This window comes from Oryza sativa, chromosome 6, assembly GCF_034140825.1.
Source record: "Oryza sativa Japonica Group chromosome 6, ASM3414082v1".
In the NCBI taxonomy this organism is placed as follows: Eukaryota; Viridiplantae; Streptophyta; class Magnoliopsida; order Poales; family Poaceae; genus Oryza; species Oryza sativa.
In genome coordinates this window covers 12359620-12375407 of record NC_089040.1, presented here as the reverse complement: position 1 = coordinate 12375407, position 15788 = coordinate 12359620, and the positions used below count along the sequence as shown (strand labels likewise).

General features: G+C 44.8%; 1 pseudogene; it reads right to left on the bottom strand.

Moving 5' to 3' along the window:
* Positions 1 to 506: 506 nt before the first annotated feature.
* Positions 507 to 4791, bottom strand: LOC9267176 (probable mediator of RNA polymerase II transcription subunit 26b; annotated as a pseudogene).
* Positions 4792 to 15788: the final 10997 nt, after the last annotated feature.

Below are 15788 nucleotides of genomic sequence, written 5' to 3'. Positions count from 1 at the left end.
ATCAGAGAAATCCGAAGTGAGGTCCTGGCCAGCTGGATCAACACAAACTCACCGGACCGTGCACCTGCTCCATGGGCTTTATGACAACCGCTACGGTTGTGGGCCTTGTGGCTGTTGACAACAGCTCCAAGCATATAGCAGTAGTCGTCAACTAGTGCCGCCTGCAGCAGTGGCTATAGAATAGTCGAGCAACCCCGTTGACTTTTGAAGAGTCTAGCTGACTTTTCATTGAGAACCGGTATTACAAGAATATCTCCTGTGCTGTCAAAAGAGTCAAAAGTGTTAGTGACCCCAGCATCAAAATATACAAATGTCAATTTTAGGCCAAACTATTTGCGTATGACCGTTACTCTAGTCTTCGTGTAAGGACTAGCGAGAAGTTGAACATTCAACTACGTACTTGCACCACTTTTCAAGTGGAGTACTCTACAATTGATCCCCATTGTCGTTAATACTACTAGAATGATTACGCGCGCTACGCCGCGCAGCCACGAACTCACAGGAAATAGGCAAACGCAAGATCAGAGAATCATTTATTTAGGTTATGAATAGCGAGCCGTTAGCCACACCAGATGGCCAGATGCGTTTTGCCACGTCCTCTACAGAAAACTAAGCCGTCGACTATTAGAATGTGACCGTCATGCTAGCCTTCTTTTTTTAGCAGAGTAGGTATGGAACAAAGAAGGAAAACAACCTTATAAGACTACAATCATAACAAGTTGAAATCGCATGGATCTGTAATACAATCTTGGACCCTGCCCTTCTAGCTGCCAGATCAAATGGTATAATCCTCTTGTCACTGCCAACTGATAATATTGCATTTTTTTTTGCTGTAATCCAGCAACACCCATGACAGCAGAAGAATGCAAATCCTTGTGCACTTTTGTGTGGTTCCATGAATCATCTTTTTGTTGACAGCATGGTCACTTCCACCAGTCACAAAGCATACATCAGACCATGGCATAAAATTAATGTTGTTAATAATTTCCTTGGTATGAGGCTTCACTGGTAGAAAACTAACTTTCTTCTGTTTCAGAGGATTAGTTAAAGAAACACCTTTTAGTAATGATCCAATACAGAGTCATATGTTACTCTTAAGAAAATGGTACCATAAAAAAAATTAGGATGGATTCCTCAGCATTTCAAATGACATGAACACATTACAGTAGCCCTTGATGCATCCTTTCCCAGGGGAAAATAGCACAAGATAGTTAAATAATTTATGACTTTTGTGTGATCATTTAGAAAGATTTACTATGATGTGGCTGTTAATTCAATTAAGACAGTATCAGCAGTCAATCGTGATAGGATCAAGCACAAAAAACAGTACAAATTAGCAGGCAATAAGTTACATGCTAAGAGGTGAAGCTCTGAGCATGATTACATGAATAACTTAAAAGACTACATCTCTTATTTCTATCATGTGGTAGCCAGATTTAAGATGATTAGATATCTAGAATCAAATTTGCAGACAGAATGCCACCAGGAAAAAACATTCAGGTGTCGTTATATTTTCTTGATCAATTTGCACAGTCAAGTTAAGCTAAGCTGATAGTACTTCATGCAACTATACTGTCGGTGGAACCAATTTAATTGGATTATAACAACTAATGAGCATTCTCGACACATGGAGAAAACCTTGCAATGGATGTGAAGAAGTGTGCTACTTCTAGCAGAGTTCTTACTTGTCCTGATATGCTATGATTCATCAGTGAAACTTGAGAGTCGCCGTTATCAGCACTGTACATTGCAAAAATTAATTCACCATCTGGATGCCAAGCTACATCTTCAGGCCACCTATGCTTAGGAGAAAAGCAATCTGTTGTGCTAAGCAAGGAGATGGCTGGTCTGCAAGTAAAATATATGTAATTTTAAAATCATGCTTAAAATCAATGGACAAAAAGATGCGGTTGTGGTAAGATTGCACACTTTATAGTTTCTTACGGCTACATGAATTACTATTTTATATTTTCACATAAGATATTTTTTGCTAAATGTCCTATGAGATTCAGGAAGAAAGAAGTCATTTAGTGTCAACAGTAGTGTATGAAGTCATGACTTCAATGTCCATACGCCATACTATGTTTAAGTTAGGGATTACAATTTATTTAGATTCATAAGCCAACTGTTCATTGACACATTTGGAAGAGCTGTTTGGGGGATTTGGTCGTACCAGTGTTAAAAATGTCACTTGGTAGAAAGCGTTGGCATATTCTTTTACAGCCACTTATGTTGCATAAGTTGTTGGGTTTAATAGCTCAGCATTGTGAAGTTGCATCAGGCGAAGCAATGCAAAAAAGGTAAAGTGAGAGGATTTACCAATTAACTTGGCTTTTGTGTGAGGTAACAAAAATACATAGGTGCTAAGATGGGTTTTTAATTATGCTTTCACAATATGTGGTTCACGAGGCAATGAAAAAAAGGAAAAGTGAAAGGATTGACCAATTAACTTGGCTTTTTTGTGAGATAAAAAGAATACATAAGTGCTAAGGCGGGGTTTTAAGAATGCTTTCACAATATGTGCTTCATAGACAAAGATTAAGTCCACATTTCCAATACCAATCACATGAAAGAACTTTCAGGCCTCATGTCAATATAACCATGGAGTAAAAACATTGCCTAGCAGCAAAATTAGTCATTAACAACTTAAAATACAGTATGATAAGAAATCAGAATAATATGAGGCCTACCCTTTTGGCTGCACTTGCCACAAAGTAACAATTCCATCCAATGCACTGCACCACAAGAATGTGTAAGATTAAATTTCTTAAAAAAGAAAAGATAAGGAAACAAGTCATGGCGATTAAATTGAATCTACCACAGCTCATCGGTGACTGGAGGTCAACCCAAAAATAAAAAAGTAAAAACAAAATGCCACCACTGAACTAAGCATATCCGTCTAAACAGATTGTACATCACTAGTCTACAGCCACATCATTGTTGGCATCCTGCACTGAAACAATTCCATTCCATGTTCAGACTATCTAGATAGTTGTGTAGCTATCCTTTCGAAAGATCAATACTGTTAGTTGTTTGGACTTACCAACCTCAAACATACTGTAACTTTAGTAGCTTGTTATTTCATTAGGACATAAGGGCAACAACCAATTCTTTGGTTGTTGTCAACCACCCAATCTATAATTTCACATATAATCTAGTACATTTACATTTCAGTAAGACGTATGTACGAAACATGACTATGTTTACACAGAAAATGCTTCATACTTGTATGTCCGAAAAGAAGAAATAAATAGATGGAAATGGTTGACAGAGCACGATAACACAACTGGAAACTGATGGAACATGAAAGGTCAGCTAAAGACTGCATTCAAAACTGATGGAAAATGGAAGGTCAGCTAAAGATAATATTTGCATCAATGCAAGAGTCCATTTTAGCTTCACTCATGCAGGAACGCAAGCAAGAAGTTATGACCCAATAGAAGATTGCTCTCTATAATAATAACAATTCAATTAGTGCATGTACGGCTGCTCCAAGCTGGAGGGATGCATGGACTGAGGAGTATGATCTGTAGATCATATCATTGCAGAATGCTTAATTCTCTACTAAATCATGATACAGAGGTTGAAACTTGAAACGATTAAGTTTTCTTGCTTGCTTCCTACCTACAATGGCGTCTCAGCTGCTCATCCACTCATCGAGTATGCGCTTCCAACCTCTGTGATTCACAACAAACATGTCAAGGAATGCAGCTGGCTAAGAAAACAAATTTGATTTGAATATAAACAATCCAAGAGTAGATGGAACACATGGCCATACTCGATGAGCAATTGAACAAGGTGACGAATCTGCTTGGAGTTGTGCTTCCGGTAGCTGCTCACCGCTTTCCCAATCTCAGTAACCTGCAAGACGAATCAGCATGAACACCTAGTCAACACATGAGCTGGTTTGGCATGGACGAATCGATCAATGGATGCGGCAGCGGTCGCCTCACCGTCAAGGTGTCCACCGTGAGCTCCAGCTGCTGCAGACGCCGGAGCAGCTCGAGCAACGTCGCCTCCGACTGCAACAACATGGCGGAACAAATTCAGTAGGCGGCGGAGGTAGAGGCGGCGTGGAGGAGGGAGAAAGAGAGGAGGATGACCTTTTCTTGGTCGTTGAGGAGGACGGCCTTGATGCGCTCGGTCTCGGCGGCGACGGGGTCCTCATGGCAAGGGACGCCGCCGTCGTCGGCGATGACATTGGCGCGGTCGGAGCTACAGATGCTAGGGACGCTAGCGGCGCCCTCGGGGTGGAGCAGCTGCGGCGGCGGTGCCTCGGTGGCGGTGCCCCCCGTGGGAGGCACCGCCAACGGTACGCCGTGTAGAAGCGCTGGGCGATGGCGTCCCGCCTCGACCTGAGCGCGGCGGGGTGGTCGGACGCCGCGACGGCGATGGCGTCGAAGATGTTGTCCCCGGCGCCCCGGAAGAAGACGAGCCAGTAATCCATCGCCGGCCAATCGGCGACGACAATGGGGGGAGAATCATAGAAGACACGTCTCGCCGGAGAAGGGGGGGAGCTCTTACCTCGATGTCGGCGTGGAGACGCGGCGAGTCGGGCGGCGGCGACGAATTGGAAGGTCGCTAGGGTCTGTGCTCCTTCGCCGAGGAGGCGGCAGGGCGGTGGAGGTGGAGGTCGGGATGTAGGGGAGGGGGAGCGGCGCACCGGAAGGGGACGGCGGCGAGGAAAGCGGCGCCGGAGAAGGGAGAGAGAAAGGGGATCGGGGAGACAGGGGAGAGAGGGGATCGAGGAGGCGGCGTGGGGAGCGCACACCGCCCACCGATTCCACGACCAGGAAAGGCCGTACATAGAGAATGAACGGCTAGATTTCGTACACGCGTGGGAAAGAACGGCTCTGATCAGCTGAACCTAACCTAATCCGAAATACCGAAAAGACGAGGGGTTTTCTGCAAAATTCGATGGCGTGGATTGGCTGAGCTCACGGCGAATCTAGCACGTTTAAGATATCTAATATTTTCATGCTTCCTGGTGCAGCTACGTCACTTCAAATAGGAGAACCGTTAGATCAATTTTCTACAGCACACATGTTTGATCCTTGAGTCGATGCACATGATCTCTTTCGAATTTTTTTCATTTTTAAATTTTTATTTTTTAATATTTACAGAAATATTATACCATCTAAAATATTTACAAAAATGTCCCCTGCCGCCCAAGTAGAGGGCGGCAAGGTGTGCGCATTTTGCACTGAGGTCCCTTGCCGCCCTCTGTAAGGGCTGCAAGGGGGTAAATGTAATTTTCACCGGCCAAAAATGTATTTTTTTAGTGTTTTTTTCACCTTGTCTGTCCCTCACGTCACCCTGGGGTGGCAGGGTCTACTTTTGTAAATATTTTCGCCGGTATAATATTTCTGTAAATATTAAAAAATAAAAATGTAAATATGAAAAAATTCTATCTCTTTCCCGCTGGTGAGCCCAGCCCAATAACAAAATCAGCCCAAGAACGAGTCCTCCTCTGCAGTCGCTTGGCGTTCTCTCTCTTTCATAATGGCCGACTCTATACTACTGGCTTTTTCATCTTCTAGAGTCTGTTCATTTCTAAGTTCACTTGAGGTCCCTTAACTTGTCAACGAATCCGATTTTCGTCCTTCAACCAAAAAACCAGATACAACAGATCCCTCAACTATCAAAACCGGTGCAATATAGGTCCCATGGCGGTTTTGATGGCGGTTTTCGCTGACGTGGCACTTACGTGGTAAATTTGACTCGGTCTTCATATGACGTGACAGTGACATGGCGCTGACATGGCAATTTGATTTGGGAAATAATAAAAATATGGGCCCACATGTCAGTTACACCAAAAAAAATAATTTAAAAATGGTGGGGCCCACGTGGGCCCCACATGTCATTCTCACCCATCATCTTCTTCCTCCTCTCCCCGCAACTCCCCTTCATCTCTCTCCCCTCTCCTCTGTTCTCTCTCCAGGTGCGAGTGAGGAGGGGCGGCGCACGGCGCCGGCGGGAGAGGAAGCGGCGCGCGGCGCCAGTGGGAGAGTAGGGAGCGACGCGCGGCGACTGGTGAGATACAGGAGAGAAGGGAGCGGCTAGAGCGGGCGGCGGCAGGCGAGCTCCTCGCCCTCTCCACCGCAGCGGTGCTCCACGCGCAACTCCAGCAGGCGGAGGCCACGGCACAGGCAAGGGGCAAGGCGGCGGAGGACGACGACTACGACGCCAGCGCCACGGACGACGTCAAGCAACGGCCCACAAACGAAGGCACCTCCTTCTCCCTTTTCCCTTCTCCTCTTGTCGCCGTGGATCCAAAGGGAGGAGACGGCAGCCTCGCTCCCCAGATCAGAGTCGGCGGAGCTCGGCGGCGTCGACGACGCCGCGTGGCCACGATCCTAGCATTTGGGATGGCATCCATTTGAGAAGGGATCATGTCCGCGTATGTTGGGTCATCGTGCCCACGTTCTGTAATCTCGTATGAATAAAAGGGAAAGAAACAGAAAATGTTGCAAGCAAGTACTCATGAAGACGTAATACGTAGCGCCAAAAAGCTCCCGTCTTCATGTGTTAACAGTGATTGGCTGATTGCTTTGTTCTTCTCGCGTCCAAGTGTGTGTGTGTTGCAGGTTTCACTACAGCTGCCGGAGTTTAGCTAACATCGTCCCCCACCTCTTCGTCGACAGCGGCGGGGACTGAGACGACGACGACAATGGCGACAGCCGTGAGGCGGTGCCGCGGCGCGAGGAGAAGGACCCAAAGACGGCCACTACCCACATCTACGCCACCATTGACGCAATCCCGGCGCTGTTCGATGGGTTCCCCCTCCTCAAAGGTGTGGACAAGCCATACTGTTTCGAGGACACCGACGACGGCGGCGGCGGCAAGGTGGCGGAGGGGTTCTACAAGGTGTACGCGTCCATGGACAGCAGGAGGAAGCATGGCGATCTCAGCGCGCAGGAGCAGGTCGTCAGCGAGGTGACACGGCTGGTCGGCCATTTTCGGTGACAAGACAAGAATGTCCGGGTGTCCGTCACCGGGCACAGCCTCGACGGCGTACTCGCCCTGATGGCCGCACACGAAATCACCCTAACTCCGCCGGTCAACCTCGCCATCGGCGTCCTCTCGGCCTCATCCCGTCGCCCTTCTGCTACGCCCGTCACCCCTCGGCGCCGCAGTGCCGCCACCCCTTGCCTGTCGCATGTGCCGGCTTGCTCCGGCCGCCGCCGCTTAGCTCCGCCGGCCAGCTTCGGCCACCGCCCGCCCAGCTCCGCCGGCCGGCCGTTCCGCCCCGCTCGTCGCCTGCTCTGGCCACCCCGCTCAGACCTACTTCGCCTAGGGGAGAGAGAGAGAGAGAGGATGGAGAGAAGAGGGATGGCATGTGGGGCCAAATGGGTCCCACCATTTATTATTATTTTGTGTGTAGCTGACATGTGGGTCCCATGATTATTATTTTTTTCTTGAGATCGAGAATTGCCACGTAAGCGCCACGTCAATGCCACGTGGGACGAAGACCTAGTCAAAGGAGCCACGTCATCCAAAACCGGGCACAATACTGCCGAGGGACCTCTTTTGCACGGTTTTGTAAGTTAAAGGATGTGTTGTACCCGGTTTTGCACTCAAGGGATGATTTTCGGACTCGGCGACAAATTGAGGGACCTAGAATGAACTTATTCCCACCTTATTTGTATATAAGATCCTTCTGAAGTCTCAAGAAAACACGTGCCAATGCAGCATTGGGCGTTCCCGCGGCCTTATCGCAACTACACTGACCTTAAGTTTTATCCTTCTCTCTGTGATTATGCTTCCACTCTGACAGTCCGAGCTAATCTGAATCCATGAGGAAGAAAGATTTACTCTGTCCCTCACTATGTGGGTACTCTATCTGTCTATCATATGGAGAATTTGTATCTATGTTCTTTTTTATCCTCTTCACTGTGTCGCTCTCTTGGATGTACTCTGCTTATCATTAAAAATATTTCACTCACGCATTTCGAATCCTCCCTATTGTTGTTCTACAGATGAGGCCTAACAAATGACAGTAGCAGGTCTTAATTTATGGGCGCAACTGAAGATTTTATTTTTTCGCCGGGGACTTCTACTGAAGATTCGCTGCTAAGCTGTTGCAGAATGGTGGAACTGTAAATGAAAAAAAAGAAGAAGTAAAAAGGGATAATTTTGTTCTTACCCCTATTTTGATATCCAATATCGATTTTGCTCCTAGTTTTTAAGGTTTTTATTTTTGCCCCTGTTTTCTGAAAATGAAGTAGACGTTTACCCCTATTTTTAACGGAAGTTAGTCAACCTGGGATTATGGAGCTGAAGAAGTAGAGAAAAAAAGAAGTAATGATTTTTAATTCGTTGATGGACCTTTATACCCCTGGTGAGCCATAACCAAACAATGCCGGTCCTTGCCTTCCCCAATCCCACCTATGGTGACGAGCAGAAGGCCGCGCGTGTCGAGGCAGGCCAGGCGACTGCGGCTCGACAAGGGGACGAGAGGACGATGGGCTCTTGTCCAGGCGGTAGCGGCTTATCGTGAGGAGCTTGTGGCGGCGGCGTCTCAGCTAGGCATCGGCGGCTTCATGCGGGAAGGCGACGACGGCAGTGGCCCGGCCAAGCGGTGGCGGCTAGCACGCCAAGCAACAGGCCGCGCGCAGCGAGCAGGTCTCACGGGCGCTGCAAGCTGATGGCGAGCAGGCCGGGCGCGGCGGACGGCCGGAGGTGCACGCTGCGGCAAGCAGCACCAACCTGGCAATTGGAAGAAGCAACATGCTACTAGATTGGATTTTTTTGACCTCATGATTTGGATTTGCTTGATTTTGTGATGATTGCTATTACATGTCTTTTGTTAGCTGTGTAAAAACCATGCCCAAATTCTGTCTTTTTTTTCTTTTGCAAAATATACAAATTTTATCAAATTTGTCGCAAAATTATATTATGTCAAAATTTTTAATGTTCTATCAAAAATTGTCATATTTGCAAAAGTTTGTGAAAAATGCAATGTAAAAATGGGGGCAAATGCACAATTATTGAATAAACATTCAGACAAATATTCAATATCAAATAGGGGTATGATTGTCTTTTCGCCAGAGATGTAACACCGTTAACATGTCCATCCAAAGTAGGGGTAAAATTTGCTTTAATTTTAAAAAAGTAGGGGCAAAAACGAAAATCCTAAAAAACATAGGTAAAATCAATATTGAAGATGAAAGTAGGGGCAAGAACGAAATTGCCCTAAGAAAAAAAGTTGTTCCAAGTGTTTCATCTTTTTAGTCTTGAAGGCACTTCTTGCCTCATTTTTTTCGTTGGTTTCCAATCCACCAGTCCGTTTGTCCCCACAATCATAGAAAACAGATTTCTAAGTTGGTAAAGGCACTGGCTGCTTCCTAGGAATATATAATCTCAAATTTGCAGCTTCAGTTTCCTGCTTTTTGTGCTTAACACAGTTAATTCATTTCTTCAGGTGTGGTTATCACAACATTTTACCTCACATTAACATTTCTTTTGCACTGAAAATGCATTTTTTTTATTGTATTTGGGTTTCGAATCACTGTTGGGCAGAATAACAGCTGCTCACTGTTGCTTTGGACATAGTAGACCTTTACATGGAAGATGGAACATACCTTCACACTTGGGCAGTAGCCACAAGCAGGGGCAGAGATAGCATACATGGAGTTGTGTCATATGACACCAATGACCTCCATATTAGTCTAGCGTTGTGTTTAGTTTGTGTGCCAATTTTTTTAAAGTATACGGACACACATTTGAAGTATTAAATGTAGACTAATAACAAAACAAATTACATATTCTGCCTGTAAACTGCGAGACGAATTTATTAAGCCTAATTAATCCGTCATTAGCAAATGTTTACTGTAGCATCACATTGTCAAATCATGGTGTAATTAGGCTCAAAAGATTCGTCTCGCGATTTACATGCAAACTGTGCAATTGATTTTTTTTTGTCCTTATTTAATGCTCCATGCATGTGTCCAAACCTTTGATGTAATGGAAAAGTTGGGAGTTTGAAAAAAAAATTGAATCTAAACACGGCCTAGGTACCCTTTTAATTTTTCAATGAGTGACACCACTAAGGCTGCATTCGGGAGTGAGGGTTGGGAACCCTCGCTTCCCGGCACGCAAAACAAAGCAGCGATTAGCGCGTGATTAATTAATTATTTGCTTTTTTTTAAAATGGATTAATTTGATTTTTTTAAGCAACTTTCATATAGAAACTTTTTGTAAAAAACATAACGTTTAACAGTTTGAAAAGCGTGCACGCGAAAAACGAGACAAGTTGGGAACTTGGTATGCCGAACGCAGCCTTGCTTTGTGACAGCAGCCTTTGATCCGATGCTATACTAGATTTTATTTATCTGATGCTAATAGATAGATTGCTTATCTCCTTCCGTTGGGTCAGGAAACTATATAACTGTTAATTAATAAAGCATTTGTAAACTATCACCACCGACCAATAGGACAAGTCGTCAACCCAGACGTTACACGGCTATTGTTACTGATATTTAGAAATATTAAAAACAAAATTTTCTTGATTTTATCATTCTGATTGATAGTCGTCCTACTGCCATCCCAGAAAACGACTTATAACCAATCAATGGGGAAACCACCATTAAGAAATACTCCCTCCATCACTGAATATTTGGCGCCGTTGACTTTTTAAAACATTTTTGACCATGTCTTATAAAAAAATTAAGTAATTATTAATTTTTTTCCTATGTATATATATAGTTTTACATGTTTCACAAAAGTATTTGAATAAGATGAACGGTCAAACATGTTTAAAAAAGTCAATGCCATCAGATATTTAGGACGGAGGGAGTACACAAACAGTGTCAATGAAAAGGAAACCACCGTATGTGAAGCAACACAATAACCGACAAAACTGAAGATGTGTCTTGTTCCCCACTGCACCTAGAAAACAAAAGGAATCAACTAATCCTGCTATAGTATTTATTGCTACAGTGCTGTGGACAGTACACTGCGTGATCTGTGCCATCTGGTTTGTATCCAATGTGTGTACTGCTACTGCTTAAGTTGTGGTCACTATTGTGAGTTTGTGACTGCATCTAAACCAAATCCACTCTGCATGTTGCTTCTGTCGTCTTGCTTGGTAGTGTAAAAGATGACTTGATTGATGTCATATCCTTTCCAGGTTTATGATTATGATGAAATCCGACCGGATTTCGCGAAATTTCGACGTTTCGACGAGGCTCGAAAGTAGAAACCGTATGAGATTTCGAGAAGTTTCATTCAAATTCAAAATTGAATTGATAAAAAAAGAAAAAAAATAAAATAAAATATTATAAATACTATGATATTCATAGTACCTATTGGGATATAAATTTTCGAAAAAAATTATGTATTGTGTGTATTTACTAAAACTTACATCAGGAAAGAAAAGAATAAAGAATTAAAAAAAGGAAAACAAATCACTGATCGAATTTTCGATGATTTCGATCGGAATTTCGCCAAAACCGACCGGTTTTCGATAACTTGTCGGCAAACTCAGAGAATTTGTATTCAAATTTTGGTTTATAAAATTTGTTCGGAATTTACCGATTTTCCACCAAATTTCGCGAAATTCCGAATTCCACCAGTGCCCGAAACGGAAGGGCCTGTCGGAATCGTAAACCCTGATCCTTTCCCAGTGTTAACATCCCATGGAAGACAATATGAACACCACGTCAGGATTTCACTTGTGTTGTCCGAGGGTAATATGATTCTAGAACCATCCGTTGAAACGAGTAATGTGGTTGTTTTCGGACGCAACTGTCTGATCAGTTGATGCTCTCGTCCGATCGATCTGCGCTTCATGTTCTTCCAAGTATGTAACCGTGCACTAGAACGGAAACCCTCATCTCAATCGGGCGGTAAGCCCCATCTCAATCGGGCACAGCGTCCGTCACAGGCTAGAAGTCACTGATGTGAAGAGTCATTTCAATCGGGCAAATAGCCGTCACGAATGAATATATCTCAATCGGGCCCTAAGTAAAGCCCGTCAAAAATAGCTTTGACCCAGACGACCAGTCAAACTATAGCCCGTCACAGATGACCTATCTCTATCGGGCCACAACTAGAGCCCGTCACAGATGACTACTAACCTTTATCGGGCCTAAACTAGAGCCCATCACAGATGATACTCATCTCAATCGGGCCTAAACTATAGCCCGTCACAGGTGACTACTGACCTCAATCGGGCCTAAACTATAGCCCGTCACAGATGACTACTGACCTCAATCGGGCCTAAACTAGAGCCCGTCACAGATGACTACTGATCTCAATCGGGTATAAACTAGAGCCCGTCACAGATGATCTCATCTCATTCGGGCATTTAGTTATGGCCCGTCACAGATGACTATAATACACAAAAAAAATAAATTTTGTTTTTTGGCTAGCTTCAGGCCTTTGCTAGCCATGCCCGCTATAAAAATGACAGAAACAAACACAGATATCCAATATCCCCAGCTCCCCAGCATCACCCATTCATATACATATGCATTCACATACACAGACATCAACATATTTCACACAACCACACATTCACAGCCATCTCATATTTCACATCCATTCACATATTTCACATCCATTCAAATATTTATCATGTTTCACCTGCAAAACCGAGTTAATTGGAACAAATATTTATTTAGCAAGTCTTAACATAAACATATGAAATATATACATAAATATAAACATCCAGTTACATCATCACAGTTGCATAATAAGTGTTCATCATTTCCTAAACATAAAAGTTCAGCATTGTTTATCATTTTAGTTTAAGCCTAAACATTCCTTTGGGGTTAATTATTTCGCGGAGGATGAAGCTGGCTATCTCCTCGCGAACCTCCTCAAAGCTGGTAGGCAGAGACTTGGTTATTGTGCCCTACATTGTCATAATTCCAGATTAGTTGATCGATCATATATAAGTACTAAAATGTAGTTAGTCTATCACAATTGAGACCACCGACCTCAAACTCAGCCAAAGTCTTCACCTTTTCTCTATACAGAAGGCGCATGTTGTGGTATACATGGAATCCGCACTGGTCACCTATTTGTTGCTTCACCGGGAAGTCTTTTTTGTGGATGAGGGTGTCATGTCCTGTCTTCCTGAGGCCTCCTCTTTGCACGTATTGGGCCCGCGCTTCATCTATCGCTAGTTGAATTGGGGTCCAATCATATGCGTTCTTATCAATTCTGGAGTTCAGGTAGTGACATGCACTCCACTTAGGTGTTATGACCAGAAGGATCCAATGGGCACTGCGGCATTAATATAGTGAAAGTTAATTAAGTACTCAAGGAATGTGTCATGCTGTTGTGTATATTTAGCTAACACACTTACTATTGATTATAGGCGCACATAATGTACTCCTTGTCTCGGCGGGACCACAAGGTGTCGTAGATGTAGTTGACCATTCCTTGACGGTCATTTTGGAGATTTGTGACAGTGACCACTTGTGGATCAAGGAAGGCAACTTCCGGTGCATGCTTCTGACACCATTGCCAACTTAACCTACACACAGGATAAACGATCTTGTAAGCAAGTTAAACCGATTGTTATTACCAGATTGAGTTGGGCGACAATACTTACAAGGAGTAGCACTTAAGGAGGCTTGTGTCCACCGCTCGGAGCCTATAGAGGTCGAAAAGATCCTTGAAGTCGACCACGATATAATTTGTTGGACCAAGGAATGGCTTTCTGTCACACCCTGAAAATTCAAAATATATAAATTGTTGTTTAAATGGAATTTCTAGAATTAATTTTAAAAGTCTTGAAAAGAAAATCTAATTTTAATTAATAAATTCCAATATAAAATGGGCCCAGATAAAATTTCATTAAATACTTTGCTTAATTCTATAATTCCTAGATTTTTCTGGGATTTATTTGAGCTAAGGAAGTATTTTTAATAAATGGAATTGCATTTAAGAAATAATTTTAATTGAAAAGGTTTTAAAAAGTCTTCTTTTGGCTTTGGGCCGAAAGTCGGCCCAAAACCTCTCTTCTCTCTCCTCGGCCCAGCCGGCCCAGTCAGCCGCCGCGCGCGCGCCCTCGCTGCCGCTGACTGGTGGGTCCCGCTTGTCGGTCGTCGTCTTCCTCGGGCCGGAACCCTAGCGCGCCGCCGCCGAGCCGCCGCCGCTGTTTCCTTCCAATCCGGCCGTTCCTTTCCTTCTCCGGCCGAATCAATAGAGGGGAAATGATCTCTGGGATCTCCTCTACCTTTTCTCCTTTGGAATCTTTGGTTAAATCGCTTTGGAAAGCGTCGGAGACGAGTTCGATTCGGATCGGTTTTCCCTCTCTCCAAGCCGAAGGTTTCCTTCGCCGTTGCCGTCGCCGTGGGCCTTCGCCGCCGCCTCCGAGCCCCTTTAAAAGGACCCCCGGTGTCTCCTCTACCCGTCGCAGCTCTCGCCTTCGCCTCTCGTCGCCGGAAGAGCTCTAGCGCCGTGTGCCCTAGCTTCGCCGTCGCCGCCGCCGCTTCAGCCGTGCTCCGCCGTCGCTCCAGCTGTCGCCGCCGCTCGGGAAGACCGCCGTCGTCATCGCCAAGTCGCCGCCGTCCTCGTCCGCCCCTTCGCAGCCGTCGGAACCCGCCGGAGCTTCGTCGCCGTCGACAACCCGAAGGTAGCCGCCGCTTCCTTCTCGTCGCCGTCGCCGTTCGTTGCTTCTCCGCCGTCGTTTTGGTCGTCGGTGTGTTCGCCATGCCGTCCGCTTCCCGTTGGTGTCCTCCGTTCGTGCCGTAGCGCCGCCGTTCGCCGGTGAGCGTGCGCCGCCCGAGCCGTCCGCTCCGCCGAGCCGCCGCCGTCGTCGGTGACGTCATCGCTGGCGTCATCAAGGCCGTCCGCCGTGAACCGCCGTGGACCCGATCGATCTCGGCCGTCCATCTTGGATCGGTTAGATCTCGGCCGTCCGTTCGTGTGAACCGCCGCCCGTGCGCCGGTCCACCCAAACCCTAGCCCGCTGACGCAATAATCCTTCTTTTCCTTTTCAAAAATAATTCATTATTGCGTCATAATTCAATTTAAACCGATTTAAGTGTTTTAATCCGATTTAATCTTTAAAAATTCATAACTAATTCACCTTAGCTCCGATTTAGTTGGTTCAAGTCTCTAAATTTTTCTAAAATTGAGATCTACACATTAAAAATATCCACATGTACTGTTCATGCTTGTTTATGTGCTGTTTTGGTGATTTTGCTCTTTTCTGCTTAGATTCCGTCGTTTCCGGAGAGTCCGTTTTCGCAGAAGAAGAGTTTGAAGAGTTCCAAGGCCAGCAAGGCAAGTCACACAGATCCCAAACAACCCTTTGAGCATGTTGATCCTATTTAAAGCTATTGTTTCTATTCAACTATTGCATCTATTTTCGAATGTCATTGGGTGGAATTGACCTATTCTTTGTTATGGCCCTTTCGTACTTGATTACCTTATTCCTTGATACCTTGGGTTATATTAATTTGACTAGTTGAGCTTTATTTATATTGGTTCAACTAGATATTAGATATAATTGCTTAGCCCTGCTTAGAAACATTAGTACACTTATGGGATAACTAATGACTCACTATTATTTCATGATGGCTTATTGATAGTTCACGATGGTCAATCGTGATTAGTTAATTAATTAATGTGCCAACTAAAACCTGGTAATGGTGGGTTGTGAGCACATGGTTTTGATGGTCGTGCTCATGGCAATTAAGGACCGGTTCACGAGTTTCGGTTGTGAAACATTTATCGTGCCAACCACAAGCCAGCATGGGCAACGGCTTTATCTTTTGTATAGCATGGTTCATTGCGGGGCACCAGACTGAGAAGTGGCGGAGATAAGC